Raw genomic sequence first — 16,572 nt, 5'->3', positions numbered from 1 at the left:
AATCCCAACGCACACCCCAAAAAAACGCAGCGCATGAAAATCGCATACATGCGCTTACCAGCGCGCAGGTATGCGCACCCATGTTAAATATAGGGGAAAAAACGCATGCGCAGGTGTGCGTTTTTTTCCAGCGCTAAAAAACGCAAATGTGAAACCAGCCTTAATACTGGAAAAGTAAGGGAATTTTTTAACATACATTTTACATGTATACACAAATACAATTTGCTGCTTATTAGTGATGAGCGAAAATGATCGGATAAAGGGCTATCCGAGCATGCTTGGGTGCTAACCAAGTGACTTCAGAATGCTCAAAATATATGTTTGATTCCCCGCAGCTGCATGTCTCAGGGCAGTTCGACGGCTGCAACACATGCAGGGATTCCTGTTTGTTAGTCAATCCCTGCATGTGTTGCTGCTGTCTAACAGCCGGGAGACATGCAGCCGTGGGGACTCGAACATATTTTCCGAGCATGCTGTAGACACTCGGTTAGCACCTGAGCATGGTCGGATAGCACCTTATCCCAGCACGTTCTCTCATCATTACTGCTTAAACCTTGGGAAGCGCAGGAGGTAATCTGTTTCTACCTAAAAACAGGCTAGCTGCTGGAAATGGATCTGATAATAGCGTTTTTATTGTAATTATGGGTTATGTGAATAGCCCGGACAGATCGGCTCAGTAACATATGAATATTTAATGTCCGGCAACACACGAAGAAGCAGAGTCTGCTTAATAAAGAAATAACTGCACCAGCTATCTATGTGGGGCTTTGGTATCGGAAGTCTATACTTAGGAGAAACCATCAAGTGATCCAGGCTGGACTGATAAGAAGGAAGAGAAGGATGGCACTCAACATTCTAAAATCCAAAAACTGCGGCAGAGGAGTTATGTGTCAGGTACGGACGACGGCCGTTTCGCACTGCCGCGCTACTACGGGTCTATATCAGTTGCTATAAAATGTACTAGCGGCCGGTCAACAACAAATAGAGGAATCTGGGGTGTCCTTTCAGTCTAATGTTTGGTGGACGTACCAGGAGTCAGACCTCCATCAAAACAATATTGAAGGCCTATCTTAAATAGAAACACACGTAGAACTACCGACCCATCAACAGAAGCTTGTAGACAGTCTCCATAGCGCACATAAGTAGAAATGGCCAAAATAATGGTTGCAACTTCACTTGAAGGCTAATGCTGACCCATTTTTATTTTAGCAAAAACCACTTCAAAAAAAGTTGCAAATTATCTCGTGGAGTGACTTTACTCGTACCTTACCAATGCTGAAAAGGCTTAGACTTTTTTTTCTGACTATTAGGGCTCGTGCACACAACTTTATAAATTGGACAAGTGCTGTCTATGGCTTTGACTCATAGAACTCGTACCCATGTTATTCTATGAGACTGTGCACAAGTCAGATTTTTCCTCCAACCAAGCAGTTCGAGGGAAAGAATGACAGCGTGCACGATTTGCCTCCAAGAATCGGATGGCACTCGGCCATTCAACTCTATGGGAAAAAAATCGATCCACACTCAGGTGACAGAATGGAGAAGGTGAACTCATTTTTTTCTTTCTCTACACTTCCGAGAAAATCGCTTCCCACTCTAATCAAACTGTGATCAGAGGTGGATCAGTGTTTGAGTAGCATAATGGGACCATGTTTCTCGGATGGAGAGGAAACAAGTCATCTACACCAGCCCTTGGGCTAAGATCTCAAGACCATATAAGAAAATCGCCCTTATTTCATCCAGAAAAAATGGCTATTTTACATCCATACAATGGCATGTAAAAGTTGGGGCACCCCTGGTCAAAATTACTATTAATGTGAACAGTTAAGCAAGTTGAAGATGAAATGATCTCTAAAAGGCCTAAAGTTAAAAATGACATATTTCATTTGTATTTTAGGCAAGAATATATATATTGTCATTTTTAACATTTTAAAAATTACAAAAAGGAAAATGGGCCAATGCAAAAGTTTGGGCAGCCTTGGAGATTTGTGTGCTCACAGATTTCAGACCTTAATTAGCCTGTTAGGGTTATGGCTTGTTCAATATCATTATTAGGAAAGGCCAGGTGATGCAAATTTCCCAGCATTATAAAAACCCAGCCTCCTCTAACCTTGTGTCAAAAAACAGCAGCCATGGGTTCTTCTAACCAGCTGCCTAGCATTTTGGAAATGGTGGAGGCCGACAAAGAAGGAGAAGGCTATAAGAAGGTAGCAAAGTGTTTTCAAGTTGTCCTTTCCTCAATTCGAAATGTAATTAATAAATAGCAGTTATCAGGAACAAGGGTCATCATGTCCAACCCCTTGCTCAATGCAGAGTTCACTAAACTACCTCAGACAGATGTCTATCACCACTAGTGATGAGCGAGTATACTCGTTGCTCGGGTTTTCTCGAGCATGCTCGGGTTATCTCCGAGTATTTGTATGTGCTCAGAGATTCAGTTTGTGTCCATGCAGCTGCATGATTTATGGCTGCTACACAGCCTGAATACATGTGGGGATTCCCTAACAAACAGGCATTCCGCCCATGTATTCAGGCTGTCCAGCAGCCATAAATCATGCAGCTACGTCGACACAAACTAAATCTCCGAGCATGCCAAAATACTCGGAGAACACCCGAGCGTGCTCAGGAAAACTGGAGCAATGAGTATACTCGCTCATCACTACTCACTACCTCTCGTGGCAGCCTGTTCCACTCATTGATCAACCTCATTGTCAAAAAGTTTTTTCTAATATCTCTTCTGTATCTTCTCCCTTCCAGTTTCATTCCATTGTTTCTCGTGTTTCCATGTGCAAATGAGAATAAGGATGATCCCTCTAGACTGTGACATCCCTTCAGATATTTGTTGACAGCTATTTACTCTCCGCTTACCATTCTTTTTTTTCAATGAGAGCTGTTCTTAGGATTCCTTGATAGGCAAATCAGAACCCCCGCAAGACTGCAAAAGACCTTCAGAAAGATTTAGCAGACTCTGGAGTTGTGGTACATTGTTCTACTGTTCGGAGACACCTACACAAATATGGCCTTCATGGAAGAGTCATGAGAAGAAAACCTCTCCTGTATCCTCACAATAAAATTCAGCCTCAGAAATACGCAAAAAAGCATCTAAACAGCCTCCTCTCTTCTTGTGATCACCGTCCTCCTTGCTTGCTTTATGTGGATGTCGCATCCTACGTCATCAATAGTGTCCTCCATCACGCTCTTATGCAGACGCACTTTTCTCTGCCCTGCTGATGTCACAGCAATTCACTGTAGTGCATATGCGCTGGGAAAAGCTAAAGAGCGCCGATGACCGTAGATAAAGCCGGCGCAAGTGAACTACAATTTTGTGTTCTGCTCTTGGCAGGGAAGAGAGAAGTGCGCGGGAGCGCGATTAGGGGACATTGTGTGGATGACGTAGGATACGTCATCCACATGAAGCAGGGAAGTAGGATGGCAGAAGAGGTGATGGATCAAGACCAAAGATGCCCAACTAACCAGACGGCGCCGTCTGTGAGTATAATAAAAGGTCTTTTTTGTGCCTTAAGAGATGTGTGCCTTTAATAAATTTGATCCACTCTATCTATACAGTTACTTAGACTGGCGTAAGATGTGCCGGAGTGATTGTGGGTCATTATGTTTGAATGAAATTGACATTCCTTTAGACACTGGTAAAGATAAAAGATCAGAATGACATTCCTCTCAGACTGGTAGTAATTGCTCTTGAAAACTCCACTTTAAATAGCTATGAAATATGTATTCTAATGGCGACTAATGGTATAGATTTGAAGATCAAGAGCCATGTACATCTCTCTATTACCACTTTTCTGATTCTATCATTTCTAATTTTGCCATCGCTCTCATATTACTCTGTGTATTAATATACTGCAAGGGCTTTAATGCCAAAATGAAATTGATTTCTGAAACTAATGTGCGAATCCTTTCAAAATTTCCTATGCTATGTCTGACAAGGACGAGATATAAAGCCATTATGTGTATATGGATCTGGCCGTAAGAGCGTCATCAGCGCACCAAGCAGACGTGAATGTATGTATGGCTCGTAAGTTATATATTTCGTCCACCACTATGATATTGATGACTTAGGCAAGGATCACAGCACCGTGTATTCTCTCATCCAGCAGAATCGGGCAAAATACGCCGATCACACCCTGATCAAACTCTGATCAGTGAGTAAGACGATTTTCTTGGAGGAGGAGAAGGTGGAAAAAAAAGATGTCACCATCTTCTCCATTCTTTGAAAATCACACTGCATCCAGATGTCATCATGGTGCAGTCCGATTTTTTTCCAAGGACTCATGACTTACATGGCCAAATATCGGATGCAAATCGAGCATGATGCCCGAGGAAAAAAATCAGACATGTGCACAGCACCATAGAATAACACTGGTCCGAGTGCGATCTGATGTTTTGTCGGATCAAACTTGGACCGAAAATACGGACGTCTGCACGAAAAGGTCATCACTAAAATAATCATTGAGAGTCTAACATCTGGCGGCCCAACTAATCAACTGTTACCAGATGCGGCAGAGACAAGACTGTATACAGAGTACATAACCAGAACACCACAGCTCTGTACACCGTTTAGTGGCCGCTCCCGCTGAGCTGCTGTGGCTCATAAACGTTTCAATTTTTCAATAAGACCAGCTGATGGTGAAATACATTTTATAAATTGACTGTAAAGGCAGAATTCATGAAAAAAACTGAGTTGTGCCCTAATACGGTACTTTCATCAAGGACCTCATGGACCTCTTACTTTAAAGGGGTTGTCCAACACTTAGCAGCCTTTGATGGTTTTATTGAATATATGGAGACATACTCACCCTTAAGCACTCCGGTGGATCTAGTATAGTTGTCTCCAAAACTCTACACCCCTCCTGAAAGTAATGTCTGCTCCACTATGAAGTTGTTTGGACTACTGCAGCCTGTGATTAGCTGCGGCGGTTAGGTGTGAGTTATCAGCAAAACATCCGTTGACACGCTTGTCTAGTCATGTGGCCACTGCAGCCAAGCACCTCCTGGTGAGCATCAATTGTTTTTATGTTATATGGGTCTCAGTAGAGGACAACCCCTTAAAATGAGCGGAGTAGGGCGCAAACCTCTGCGGCAAGGTAGGGATACAATTAGGCCAATATTAGGACCAGTTCCCCTACTCCTCACCTTTCCAGCTCCACCCAGTGTAGTATATAAGCCCCTTCTTTTTAATTACTTATTTAATAAAGCACATGTACATACCCTGTTTCCCCGAAAATAAGACATCGTCTTATATTAATTTTTGCTCCGAAAGTTGCACCATGTCTTATTTTCGGGGTGTGTCTTATTTTCATGAGAAACATTCCAGCGCGCTCTACCCTTACATAAGGAACGTTCTGTAGCGTAAAACCAGTAGTCAGACATATAGACCGTTCAGCAGAAAAGCAGACAACAAATCAAAGTAACACACTACGGTACGGTACTGTAATTGCCTGACTCCCACACAGGGCCACAAAACATAAGGGCTCTAAAATGGCTCCCACACACTTTCTGGACACTGTACCGCTACCGTAACAATCACCCACAGCAGTTCCTTTACCGTAGCAACCCCATCATCATTTTGCAGCCCCAAATATTCCCATCATCCCATTGCAGCCTTAATCATCCCTTTACAGTCCCCAATACAGCACCCCCATCATTCCATTACAGCCCCCATCAATCTACAGTACAGTATTGCAGCCCCCCATCATCCCGCATCATCCCACTGCAGCCACCCATCATCCCACTGCAGCCACCCATCATCCCGGTATCCCACTGCAGCCTCCCATTATCACAGTATCCCACTGCAGCCTCCCATCATCCCACATCATCCCACTGCAGCCACCTATCATCCCGGTATCCCACTGCAGCCTCCCATTATCACAGTATCCCACTGAAGCCACCCATCATCCCGGTATCACACTGCAGCCTCCCATTATCACAGTATCCCACTGCAGCCTCCCATCATCCCGGTATACCACTGCAGCCTCCCATTATCACAGTATCCCTCTGCAGCCTCCCATCATCCCACTGCAGCCACCTATCATCCCGGTATCCCACTGCAGCCTCCCATTATCACAGTATCCCACTGAAGCCACCCATCATCCCGGTATCACACTGCAGCCTCCCATTATCACAGTATCCCACTGCAGCCTCCCATCATCCCGGTATACCACTGCAGCCTCCCATTATCACAGTATCCCTCTGCAGCCTCCCATCATCCCACTGCAGCCATCTATCATCCCGGTATCCCACTGCAGCCTCCCATCATCCCGGTATCCCACTGCAGCCTCCCATTATCACAGTATCCCACTGCAGCCTCCCATCATCCCACTGCAGCCACCTATCATCCCGGTATCCCACTGCAGCCTCCCATTATCACAGTATCCCACTGCAGCCTCCCATCATCCCACTGCAGCCACCTATCATCCCGGTATCCCACTGCAGCCTCCCATTATCACAGTATCCCACTGCAGCCTCCCATCATCCCGGTATACCACTGCAGCCTCCCATTATCACAGTATCCCACTGCAGCCTCCCATCATCCCACTGCAGCCTCCCATCATCCCGGTATACCACTGCAGCCTCCCATTATCACAGTATCCCACTGCAGCCTCCCATCATCCCACTGCAGCCACCCATCATCCCGGTATACCACTGCAGCCTCCCATTATCACAGTATCCCTCTGCAGCCTCCCATCATCCCACTGCAGCCACCCATCATCCCGGTATACCACTGCAGCCTCCCATTATCACAGTATCCCTCTGCAGCCTCCCATCATCCCACTGCAGCCTCCCATCATCCCGGTATCCCACTGCAGCCTCCCATCATCCCACATCATCCCACTGCAGCCTCCCATCATCCCGGTATACCACTGCAGCCTCCCATTATCACAGTATCCCTCTGCAGCCTCCCATCATCCCACTGCAGCCATCCATCATCCCGGTATCCCACTGCAGCCTCCCATTATCACAGTATCCCTCTGCAGCCTCCCATCATCCCACTGCAGCCTCCCATCATCCCGGTATACCACTGCAGCCTCCCATTATCACAGTATCCCTCTGCAGCCTCCCATCATCCCACTGCAGCCACCCATCATCCCGGTATCCCACTGCAGCCTCCCATTATCACAGTATCCCACTGCTGCCTCCCGTGTGTACCGTACACACACAGACATACACGCACACACACACACTTTCACTTTCATACTGGTTTCCTCCGCGGTGTTGCTTTCAGTGCTTTGGTGGTGCAGGAGGCCTGGGCAGATCAGAGCGCAGGAGCCCTGGGCCAATCACAGCCCAGGAACAATCAGAGGCTATGGATGACGTCAGCTGGCCCATGGTTCCTGCCCTGTGATTGGCGCAGGGCTCATGGGCGGAGATCTGCACACAGCTCCGAGGCTGTGATTAACTCCTGCAAACAGCTCGGCTGCAATGGCGGGCACCGGACAGCGGGGACAGCGGGAGCGAGCAACAACTGCATGCCCCATGCACAGAACAAGGTATGCCTTATTTTCGGGGGGGTGCCTTATATTAGCAGGCACAGTGCTCCCCCTAGCATGCCTTACTTTCGGGGGGCGCCATATTTGCGGGGAAACAGGGTAGTAGGTGGGTATTTTTGGGTTTTTTTTGAGACAGAGCAGAGTACCAAGCATAGACGCTACTAAAATGAAATGTACAGTATATCGATCCTACACGTTCTGATATTGATAAGCCATCAATTTTGCAGAATTGAACAAAATTATTGCGCCCAATACTTGACAAAAACTGCAAAAACTATTGTCACTATAGAAACAATTCCAATTGTTATAACAAAGGGTTTAGAATTGCCTCCTATAATGCCCATGCAAGGGCAATACACAGTCTCAGACCATTGCTTGTTCTCCAGCTTGTGTGGATGAGAGAAGCCGCTGCAGTGGGTTTTGCAAGCTCGGCTGTTTCCGAAAGACAATCACATTTGCTTTTAAGAGACGTGCAAAACACTACGATGCATTTTTTTTTTACATAGTTCTGGTTTCTTGGACATTATTAGACCTTAAAACGGCAAGATGTTGGCTGAGCTTCTATAGCATGGCTAAGGTTGGACAGTGGCAGGCAAGATGAGATTTTCTTGATACAAGGCAAAAAAGGCATAAGGATTGTAAAGGCAAGCTTAAATAGGACGTATATACTGTAAGCCCTGATCTTAGGGCTTGAAAAACAATACGTAATAAAATGCATACATGGTTAGGGCTAAGGCAGGTTAGTTACATGCAGGCTCAGACTGGCCTTTGGGAGAACAGGAGAATCCTCCGGTGGGCCCCTCTGCAGAAGTGTGTCACCACTTTCTTATATATTAGTACTTACACAATAAACTTGAATCATTATGTACAGACAATGGCGTCATCTTATTCATTTAACAATCTACCCAGTTCACTGTTATAGACATTTGTGACTGAGGATGTCACATTTGTATGTAGCTGAAAAGTGGGGCCCTGTAGTGGGTTACTTGTGGGCCCTTGGCATCTATAAAAACAGTCACTAATAAAGTTCACTACACTCACAGATTGTACATTATAAGGGTTGTCCTTGATCATAGTGAAAAGTTGCATCCAAAGAACACCATACCTACTGTGAAGCATGGGGGTAGCAACATCATGCTATGGGGCTGTTTCTCTGCAAAGGAACCAGGATGACTGATCCATGTACATGAAAGAATGAATGAGACCAAAACCTCCTTCCATCAGCAAGGGCATTGAAGATGAAATGTGGATTGATCTTTCAGCATGATAATGATCCCATGCACACCGCCAGGGCAACGAAGGAGTGGCTTCGTAAGAAACATATGAAGGTCCTGGAGTGGCCTAGCCAGTCTCCAAATCTCAACCCCATAGAAAACCTTTGGAGGGATTTGAAAATCTGTGTTGCTCAGCGACAAGCCCAAAACATCACTGCTCTAGAGGAGCTCTGCATGGAGGAATGGGCCAACATACCACCAATAGTGTGTGCCAACCTGGTGAAGACTTACAGAAAACGTTTGACCTCTGTCATTGCCAACAAAGGATATATAACAAAATATTGAGATGAACTTTTGTTAATGACCAAATACTTATTTTCCATCATAATTTGCAAAAGAAATCTTGCCAAATCAGACAAGATGATTTTCTGGTTTTGTTTTCTCATTTTGGCTCTCAAAGTTGTGGTCTACCTGTGATGTCAATTACAGGCCTCTCTCATCTTTTAGAATGGGAAAACTTGCACAATTGGTGGCTGACTAAATACTTTTTTCTCCACTATATACAGTATGGCGACACCAGTCGATTGATCGTCGGGAGAGATTTCGATTACACATTTCCGATTTCATACTGCCGATTCCATTGTTGTTCCTGAGATAAGCTGAGAAAACTGAGAAAAGCGTCGGTCCAGTGCCGAAACGCGTGGGCAGGATAAAGAACCATTTTGGAACACGAAAGGTTTCTCATTTACCGCTGTGCAGTCCGATCACCGTGATATCGTCCTCCTCTACTAGTATCCATCTAGAAGAAGTCTTTCTCCTCCAGCCATGGGGCCGCAGCAGCAGTTACAAGCATCTACAGGTGTTGTCGCAACCAGGTGAGCCCGTACTCACTAACCTTAACAGGTGAGCGTGTTCCAACTATGTGCACTTTTGTTCCACAAACCGTTCCTGAACTTTTTTTTTTACTCCTTCACTGACTGCAAAGATCTAGAAAATTCTGAGAGTTTGATACAGAAAGTATATTATAAAGTTTATCATAAGCCCCTACATTGTTTACACAGGATTAACCCCATGTTCCTGTGCTTAGTACTGCAGCACCATCCCATTCTCCTCCTATATTAGATGACTTGCACTACCAGGCACAAGCACACATATACAACCCCTCACAGATGACTTGCACTACCAGGCACAAGCATACATATACGACCCCCTACAGATCAAAGAATACTGATCATTAATGCTTAAAGGCTAAGTATACCTGTGCACAGAAGTTTTTCTTTTGCAAATTTGCTTACTAAATACAAAGTTAAATCAACTTTCTAAATTGTCTTCATGATTTTTTTTTTACCAAATTGCTGCTGAAGAGTTTATTCCAGTCCTTACTGGAGCTGAAAACATGTTAAAACACTGTCAGAACCTCTGCGCCTGGTCTGACATTGTCTCTGCTCTTCACCTCTCTTCTCTCAGTGTTAGAGATAGCAGCTGGGAGGGGGGTGTACACAGATCAGCAGTGGAAAGGGGAGAAAGTATCTCAGGGACAGCAGAGCAAACAGGCTACAAACAAGGAGGAAATGAAGAGGAAAGAACTAGGTGGAAATGAAGAGGAGAGAACAGTATTGGAGCTATGCTTCTACATGAAGGCAAGTGAAGAGAGCAGCAGCCAGGAAAAACACCTAACTTACATCCAGCCTGTATTACTTGGAGAGACACTCCACAAGAGAAAAATCTGAAGCTTGGATCAGGCTGAAAACTGCATATCAGGGGTATGGAAAATGAGTGAAGGAAGGAATGCTGCAGACTAAAGGAAGGTGCAGACAGCTGTATATTCTTTCAACTGAGTGAATCAGGTCAATTACACAAATCACACTCTGATCAGCGCTTGATCAGAGTGTGATCATAGTGTGATCTAATTCTCTCAAATGAGAATGTGGTAAACCAAATTTTTTCCATCTTCTCCATTCTGTCAGTCTGTGGAAATCATTGCACACAGATGCCATCCAAGTGCAGTCCGATGTTTTCCAATGACTTGCATGGCCGAGTGTGATCCAGGTATCAGATGTAAAACCATTTTTGCTTGCCAAAGGTGTCCGTGGCTTTCAGGAAAATTGATTTATTTATACTAAATATATACAGTATATATCCAGAATTATATTTTTTTTCCGGAGTTGCACTTTAACCATTTGTAAACGTAAAAGTAAACAGGAAATTAATGGCACGGCTTCGGTCCCAGGAATATGCAGAAAAGTGTGAGGTCGGGGATCGTACCGCTGCTTGTACACTAGAATAATAGCATATAAATAATCTATTATGTATTCAGTACGTTGTGTGATTCAGGGATGCATTAAAGTTTTATTCCAGAAGACAACTCCCGACACCTGAGGGTAACTTTTAGCATAGTGATATTTTATTTACACGACAGCTGTGTATGTCGCTCTTCTGACGGATAGACAAGATATTTACATAATGTAATATTGTACAATGGCTGGAAGGAATACCCAGTGATAGAACCACAAAGAACAGGGGCTCGGACCCTACAGACGTTCCATCCGGTGGAATAAAGTTGCATGGTCCTGATGTCCTCACTCTGAAGATACAGCCCGTGATGTATCTGGTGGTCTTCTGTAATATTAAGGCTTCTCAATGGAAATCTAAGCGCATCAAAACAGGAAGTTTTTCAATGGCAGGAAGTCAGTTGTAAAGAAGAGAAGTAGATAGTAAACGGACGCTTGTCCCTTGGCTTATACTGTGCATTAACATCTTCAGTACTGAAAGGTTTTAAAGCTTTCATCAGCTATTAAAATTTTCCTTCACAAAATTCTGAAAAATGCCAAGTTCCAATCATCAAGCACGTCCTGCTTCTTCAGCGTCTGTGTAAGGAAAGGGGCTCACTTTACATATTAGAACACGTGTCTACAAGGGGGAACGTCATTGCTCATATCACCCCATCCACTGACTCCACTCACATCAAGGATACCCACGTCATGCAGCTCTGACAGTGAGGAGTGGATGCCGTGATCCTGAGTGAAGAGAGGGAAAGAGAGAAGTGATCAAAGGATGGATTGATGCATTGGAGATGGGTCATTGGACAGGACATCTAGCAGTAGGGCCTTGAGATTAAAACTCAGAGAGATATTGGGCCAGGACGGGACAGAGAAAGTGAGATGAAGAGAGTGCCGCAAGTGGGAGTACTAGATGGTGTGATGTTGAGAAAAGAGGGGGAAAAAGAAAAGTGATCAGAGGACAGAGCGATGCACCGGAGACGGGTCCTGGGACAGGACGTCTAGCCCCGAGTTTATAACTCAAAGAGGTAACGGGCCAGGATGGGACAGAGAACGTGATATGAAGAGACTGACCCGGATAGGAGTTCCAAGGCATCAGAAGCAGAGAAGCTAAGTACTGGATGACGTGATCCTCAGTAAAGAGAGGGAAAAAGAGAAGGGATCGAAGGATGGAGTGATGCATTGGAAACGGGTCCTGGGACAGGACGTCTAGCAGTACGGTCCTGAGTTTATAACTCAGAGAGGTAATGGGATAATATGGGACAGAGAACATGAGATGAAGAGACTGACCCGGACGGGAGTTCCAAGACATCAGAATTAGAGAAGCTAAGTACCGGCTATATTGGCAAACTAGTTCCCTTAAGATGGAAGAGGATACGGAACCGTGGGTTGAAAATAGGACTCTCACTGACTGGACTGTAGTACTGTGCTGGGTAGTGGTGAAGGCATAGGACTGATTGAGGCAGAACCGAGTCATTCTGAGAAGGACAGGAGGAATGTATGTGAAGATGGTGAAGTTGTTCAATGTGTTCATGACGTACTGCACCCACTATCTACTGTACATAGTTCCCACCAAGCTTAGTAAAAGACTTTTTATTGTTGATTGGTGGTCTGTCTCATTGGACTTTATACCATCTGGTCCTGGCCCGTTGCAGTCACCAACATCACGTGGCCTGCACGTTCATAGCGCCCCCATAGACGAAGCCCACACATCCAGCCAGGACCCTCACCTTCATGTAGTGTGCAGAGGAAACGTATAGTAGAAATCTGTCACCACTTCTGAATTTATCACCCACTCCTGGTTTTGGCTTGCAAATACTGATGAAAAATACTGAGTAGATAATGAACATATGCAAGTGGCCTAAAAGGGTGTTCTAGTAGGAAGAAGTTATCATTTATCCTCATACAAATTGCAGTGGAGTGGCCGTGTGTACTTGCTACCACTCATTTTCTACGGGACTGCCAATGCACTGTACACAGCTTTCTCCAGCAGACCCATAGGGAGTGAATGGAGGGAAGGTTGCGCATGCGCACTGCTACTCCATTGCAAAGGGGGATAAAAGTACTCTGTTCTGGCAATCGGCGAGGGTCTGATAGTTGGGATCCCCACTGATTAAACAATAAGCTACATGTTTAGTGAGGGAAAAAAACCTGAGGGGTGATGATCTGTTGGTGAGATAATGGTGCCTCAGTATGGATGGCCTATGGAGATTGCTGGCTGGAGCTTGATATACATGCTATGGTTGTGATATCTATTGTTCAGAGGTGAGGAACTATCTTAAGGCCTGTTGTCAAAAGCTGGAGTGGGAGACATGTGCTACGGTCGTAGCATGGAGCATGGGCTGTGTCTACAGACTAAAACGGACGGTGATACAAAAGCTGTTGGCCATCCAAAAGTTGGGAGACAGTGGGTATCGCCTAGTACGGGGGCAGTAGAACTATCGGCCCCAGGATGGGATCTTTTGGACTGGGAAAATTGTATTGTGAGACTACAGATGTAAGGAATAAAAAATAGTTGCATTGATAACTTGCCTAGGTGATTATTACAACCCAAAACGTCCGATCTTCACAGCGATCTTGCAAGAAAAAGTACATTTCTTCAAGCCTGGGAAGGCGTGATTAGAAGAGTAGAACCAGGACTAGCCCGGGGTGAGAGATGTTTTGCTGGACTAGTCCTGCCTCATTATTATATGAGCTGTTGCAAGAAACAGTATATTGTTCAAGACTAGAAGACTAGGAAGGTGTGATTAAAAGTGCACCACCAGGACTAGTCCAGAAGAGAAACGTATCATTGGGCTAGTCCTGCCTCATTGGCATATGAGCTGTAGTAACAAAAAGTAAATTCTTCACAAATTGCAGTGTTTGCAAATAACATCGAACATCTTATCAGATTAAAAAAATCCACATACATACTGCTAATATAGTGATTGGGAACAGTCAGGGGACCTGACCGGTTCTCTTCAGCTTACTTTGCATCCTATTAGCAATGAGTACTTCTGAGAACATAATAAGCAGTTAAACAATTCTGTCTGTTCACTATATAAAGCAGACAGCTCTTCTCATAGCAATCAAGATCATCTGCATATTTTGAGATTGCTCTGCTTGCACTTTTGAGCACAGGTTAATTTTATTTTCTTCAAAGCACTCAATGTACTAGTTGACGAAAACACGACACTAAAGTCTCGCACTTCACATCTATTTGAACTAATTATATGCAGTCTAGCAGCCAGCTAACATCTTCATGGATCACTGAAATACTGGAAGCATCAATTATGGAACTATTTGTTTTCCAACAGCATGGCGCCATGATTTCACCTTTTATTAGCTCTTTACCACGCCGTTAACTGCTAAACCATTCAACTTCAGAGCTCAAGAGGGGCTGGAGCACTGGGCAAAACATACAGGAAAAAAAAGCTTCTGGCCATTAACAAAGATAAAATACAACAGAATCAAATCATTCAAAATGCTTAAGGTTTTTGTTTTTTTTCTGAGAAATGTGCCGCTTTTGTTTACCGGTTATGTCTGGAAATGATTTGTTAAAATGGAGCCAAGAGCAAGGAATACGTCAAATAAAACACCAAACTATACTCAGTCCCCCATCCCTCCAACGCCTCCGCCATAACGGTTCCTGCCGGTCTCTAATTTCTTAAGTGATCTATGCCACTGCAGCCAATCACTGATCACTGCAGGAAGAAAGCAGAGACCAATCGGGACCCCCAAAAAGTAGGTCTGGATCTGTGTTGGATTGATCAGGTCTTATCAGGACCACCCCATCTGCCTTCAGACATTATAGATACTTCTAGGAGTACATCTAAGATATGGTGTCCAACGGTTTATTTGTTCCGTAATGGCTTCTGTATGAATCTATACAAAATCTGGGACACAAAGATATTCAGTATTGGTCCATATACAGTGGGGCAAAAAAGTATTTAGTCAGTCAGCAATAGTGCAAGTTCCACCACTTAAAAAGATGAGAGGCGTCTGTAATTTACATCATAGGTAGACCTCAACTATGGGAGACAAACTGAGAAAAAAAAATTCAGAAAATCACATTGTCTGTTTTTTTTTCATTTTATTTGCATATTATGGTGGAAAATAAGTATTTGGTCAGAAACAAGCAATCAAGATTTCTGGCTCTCACAGACCTGTAACTTCTTCTTTAAGAGTCTCCTCTTTCCTCCACTCATTACCTGTAGTAATGGCACCTGTTTAAACTTGTTATCAGTATAAAAAGACACCTGTGCACACCCTCAAACTGTCTGACTCCAAACTCCACTATGGTGAAGACCAAAGAGCTGTCAAAGGACACCAGAAACAAAATTGTAGCCCTGCACCAGGCTGGGAAGACTGAATCTGCAATAGCCAACCAGCTTGGAGTGAAGAAATCAACTGTAGGAGCAATAATTAGAAAATGGAAGACATACAAGACCACTGATAATCTCCCTCGATCTGGTGCTCCACGCAAAATCCCACCCCGTGGGGTCAGAATGATCACAAGAACGGTGAGCAAAAATCCCAGAACCACGCGGGGGGACCTAGTGAATGAACTCCAGAGAGCTGGGACCAATGTAACAAGGCCTACCATAAGTAACACACTACGCCACCATGGACTCAGATCCTGCAGTGCCAGACGTGTCCCACTGCTTAAGCCTGTACATGTCCGGGCCCGTCTGAAGTTTGCTAGAGAGCATTTGGATGATCCCGAGGAGTTTTGGGAGAATGTCCTATGGTCTGATGAAACCAAACTGGAACTGTTTGGTAGAAACACAACTTGTCGTGTTTGGAGGAAAAAGAATACTGAGTTGCATCCATCAAACACCATACCTACTGTAAAGCATGGTGGTGGAAACATCATGCTTTGGGGCTGTTTCTCTGCAAAGGGGCCAGGACGACTGATCCGGGTACATGAAAGAATGAATGGGGCCATGTATCGTGAGATTTTGAGTGAAAACCTCCTTCCATCAGCAAGGGCATTGAAGATGAAACGTGGCTGGGTCTTTCAACATGACAATGATCCAAACCACACCGCCAGGGCAACGAAGGAGTGGCTTCGTAAGAAGCTTTTCAAGGTCCTGGAGTGGCCTAGCCAGTCTCCAGATCTCAACCCTATAGAAAACCTTTGGAGGGAGTTGAAAGTCCGTGTTCCCAAGCGAAAAGCCAAAAACATCACTGCTCTAGAGGAGATCTGCATGGAGGAATGGGCCAACATACCAACAACAGTGTGTGGCAACCTTGTGAAGACTTACAGAAAACGTTTGACCTCTGTCATTGCCAACAAAGGATATATCACAAAGTATTGAGATGAAATTTTGTTTCTGACCAAATACTTATTTTCCACCATAATATGCAAATAAAATGAAAAAAAAAACAGACAATGTGATTTTCTGGATTTTTTTTTCTCAGTTTGTCTCCCATAGTTGAGGTCTACCTATGATGTAAATTACAGACGCCTCTCATCTTTTTAAGTGGTGGAACTTGCACTATTGCTGACTGACTAAATACTTTTTTGCCCCACTGTATATCTACTCACCATTAACACCGATCCTTACTATAACTGTGCATGAGCCCGGG

The 16,572-nt window shown here is 44.4% G+C and overlaps 1 protein-coding gene and 1 long non-coding RNA gene across 3 annotated transcripts in view; one reads left to right on the top strand and one right to left on the bottom strand.

Annotated features, from left to right (window-relative positions):
- Positions 1–16,572, bottom strand: part of XYLT1 (xylosyltransferase 1) — a 378,224-nt gene that overhangs the window by 298,451 nt on the left and 63,201 nt on the right. The window lies entirely within an intron of this gene.
- The window catches only part of LOC141047705 (uncharacterized), a 190,873-nt gene continuing 181,703 nt past the window's right edge, over positions 7,403–16,572 (top strand). For both annotated transcript variants that reach the window (XR_012219892.1, XR_012219891.1), the window contains exons 1-2: positions 7,403–7,508; positions 9,289–9,597. This is a non-coding gene — a long non-coding RNA (uncharacterized lncRNA). The remainder of the gene's footprint in view (positions 7,509–9,288; positions 9,598–16,572) is intronic.

This window comes from Dendrobates tinctorius, unplaced genomic scaffold, assembly GCF_039654945.1.
Source record: "Dendrobates tinctorius isolate UK_male_01 unplaced genomic scaffold, ASM3965494v1 ptg000129l, whole genome shotgun sequence".
Taxonomy (NCBI): Eukaryota; Metazoa; Chordata; class Amphibia; order Anura; family Dendrobatidae; genus Dendrobates; species Dendrobates tinctorius.
This window is presented reverse-complemented; position numbering and strand designations above follow the sequence as displayed.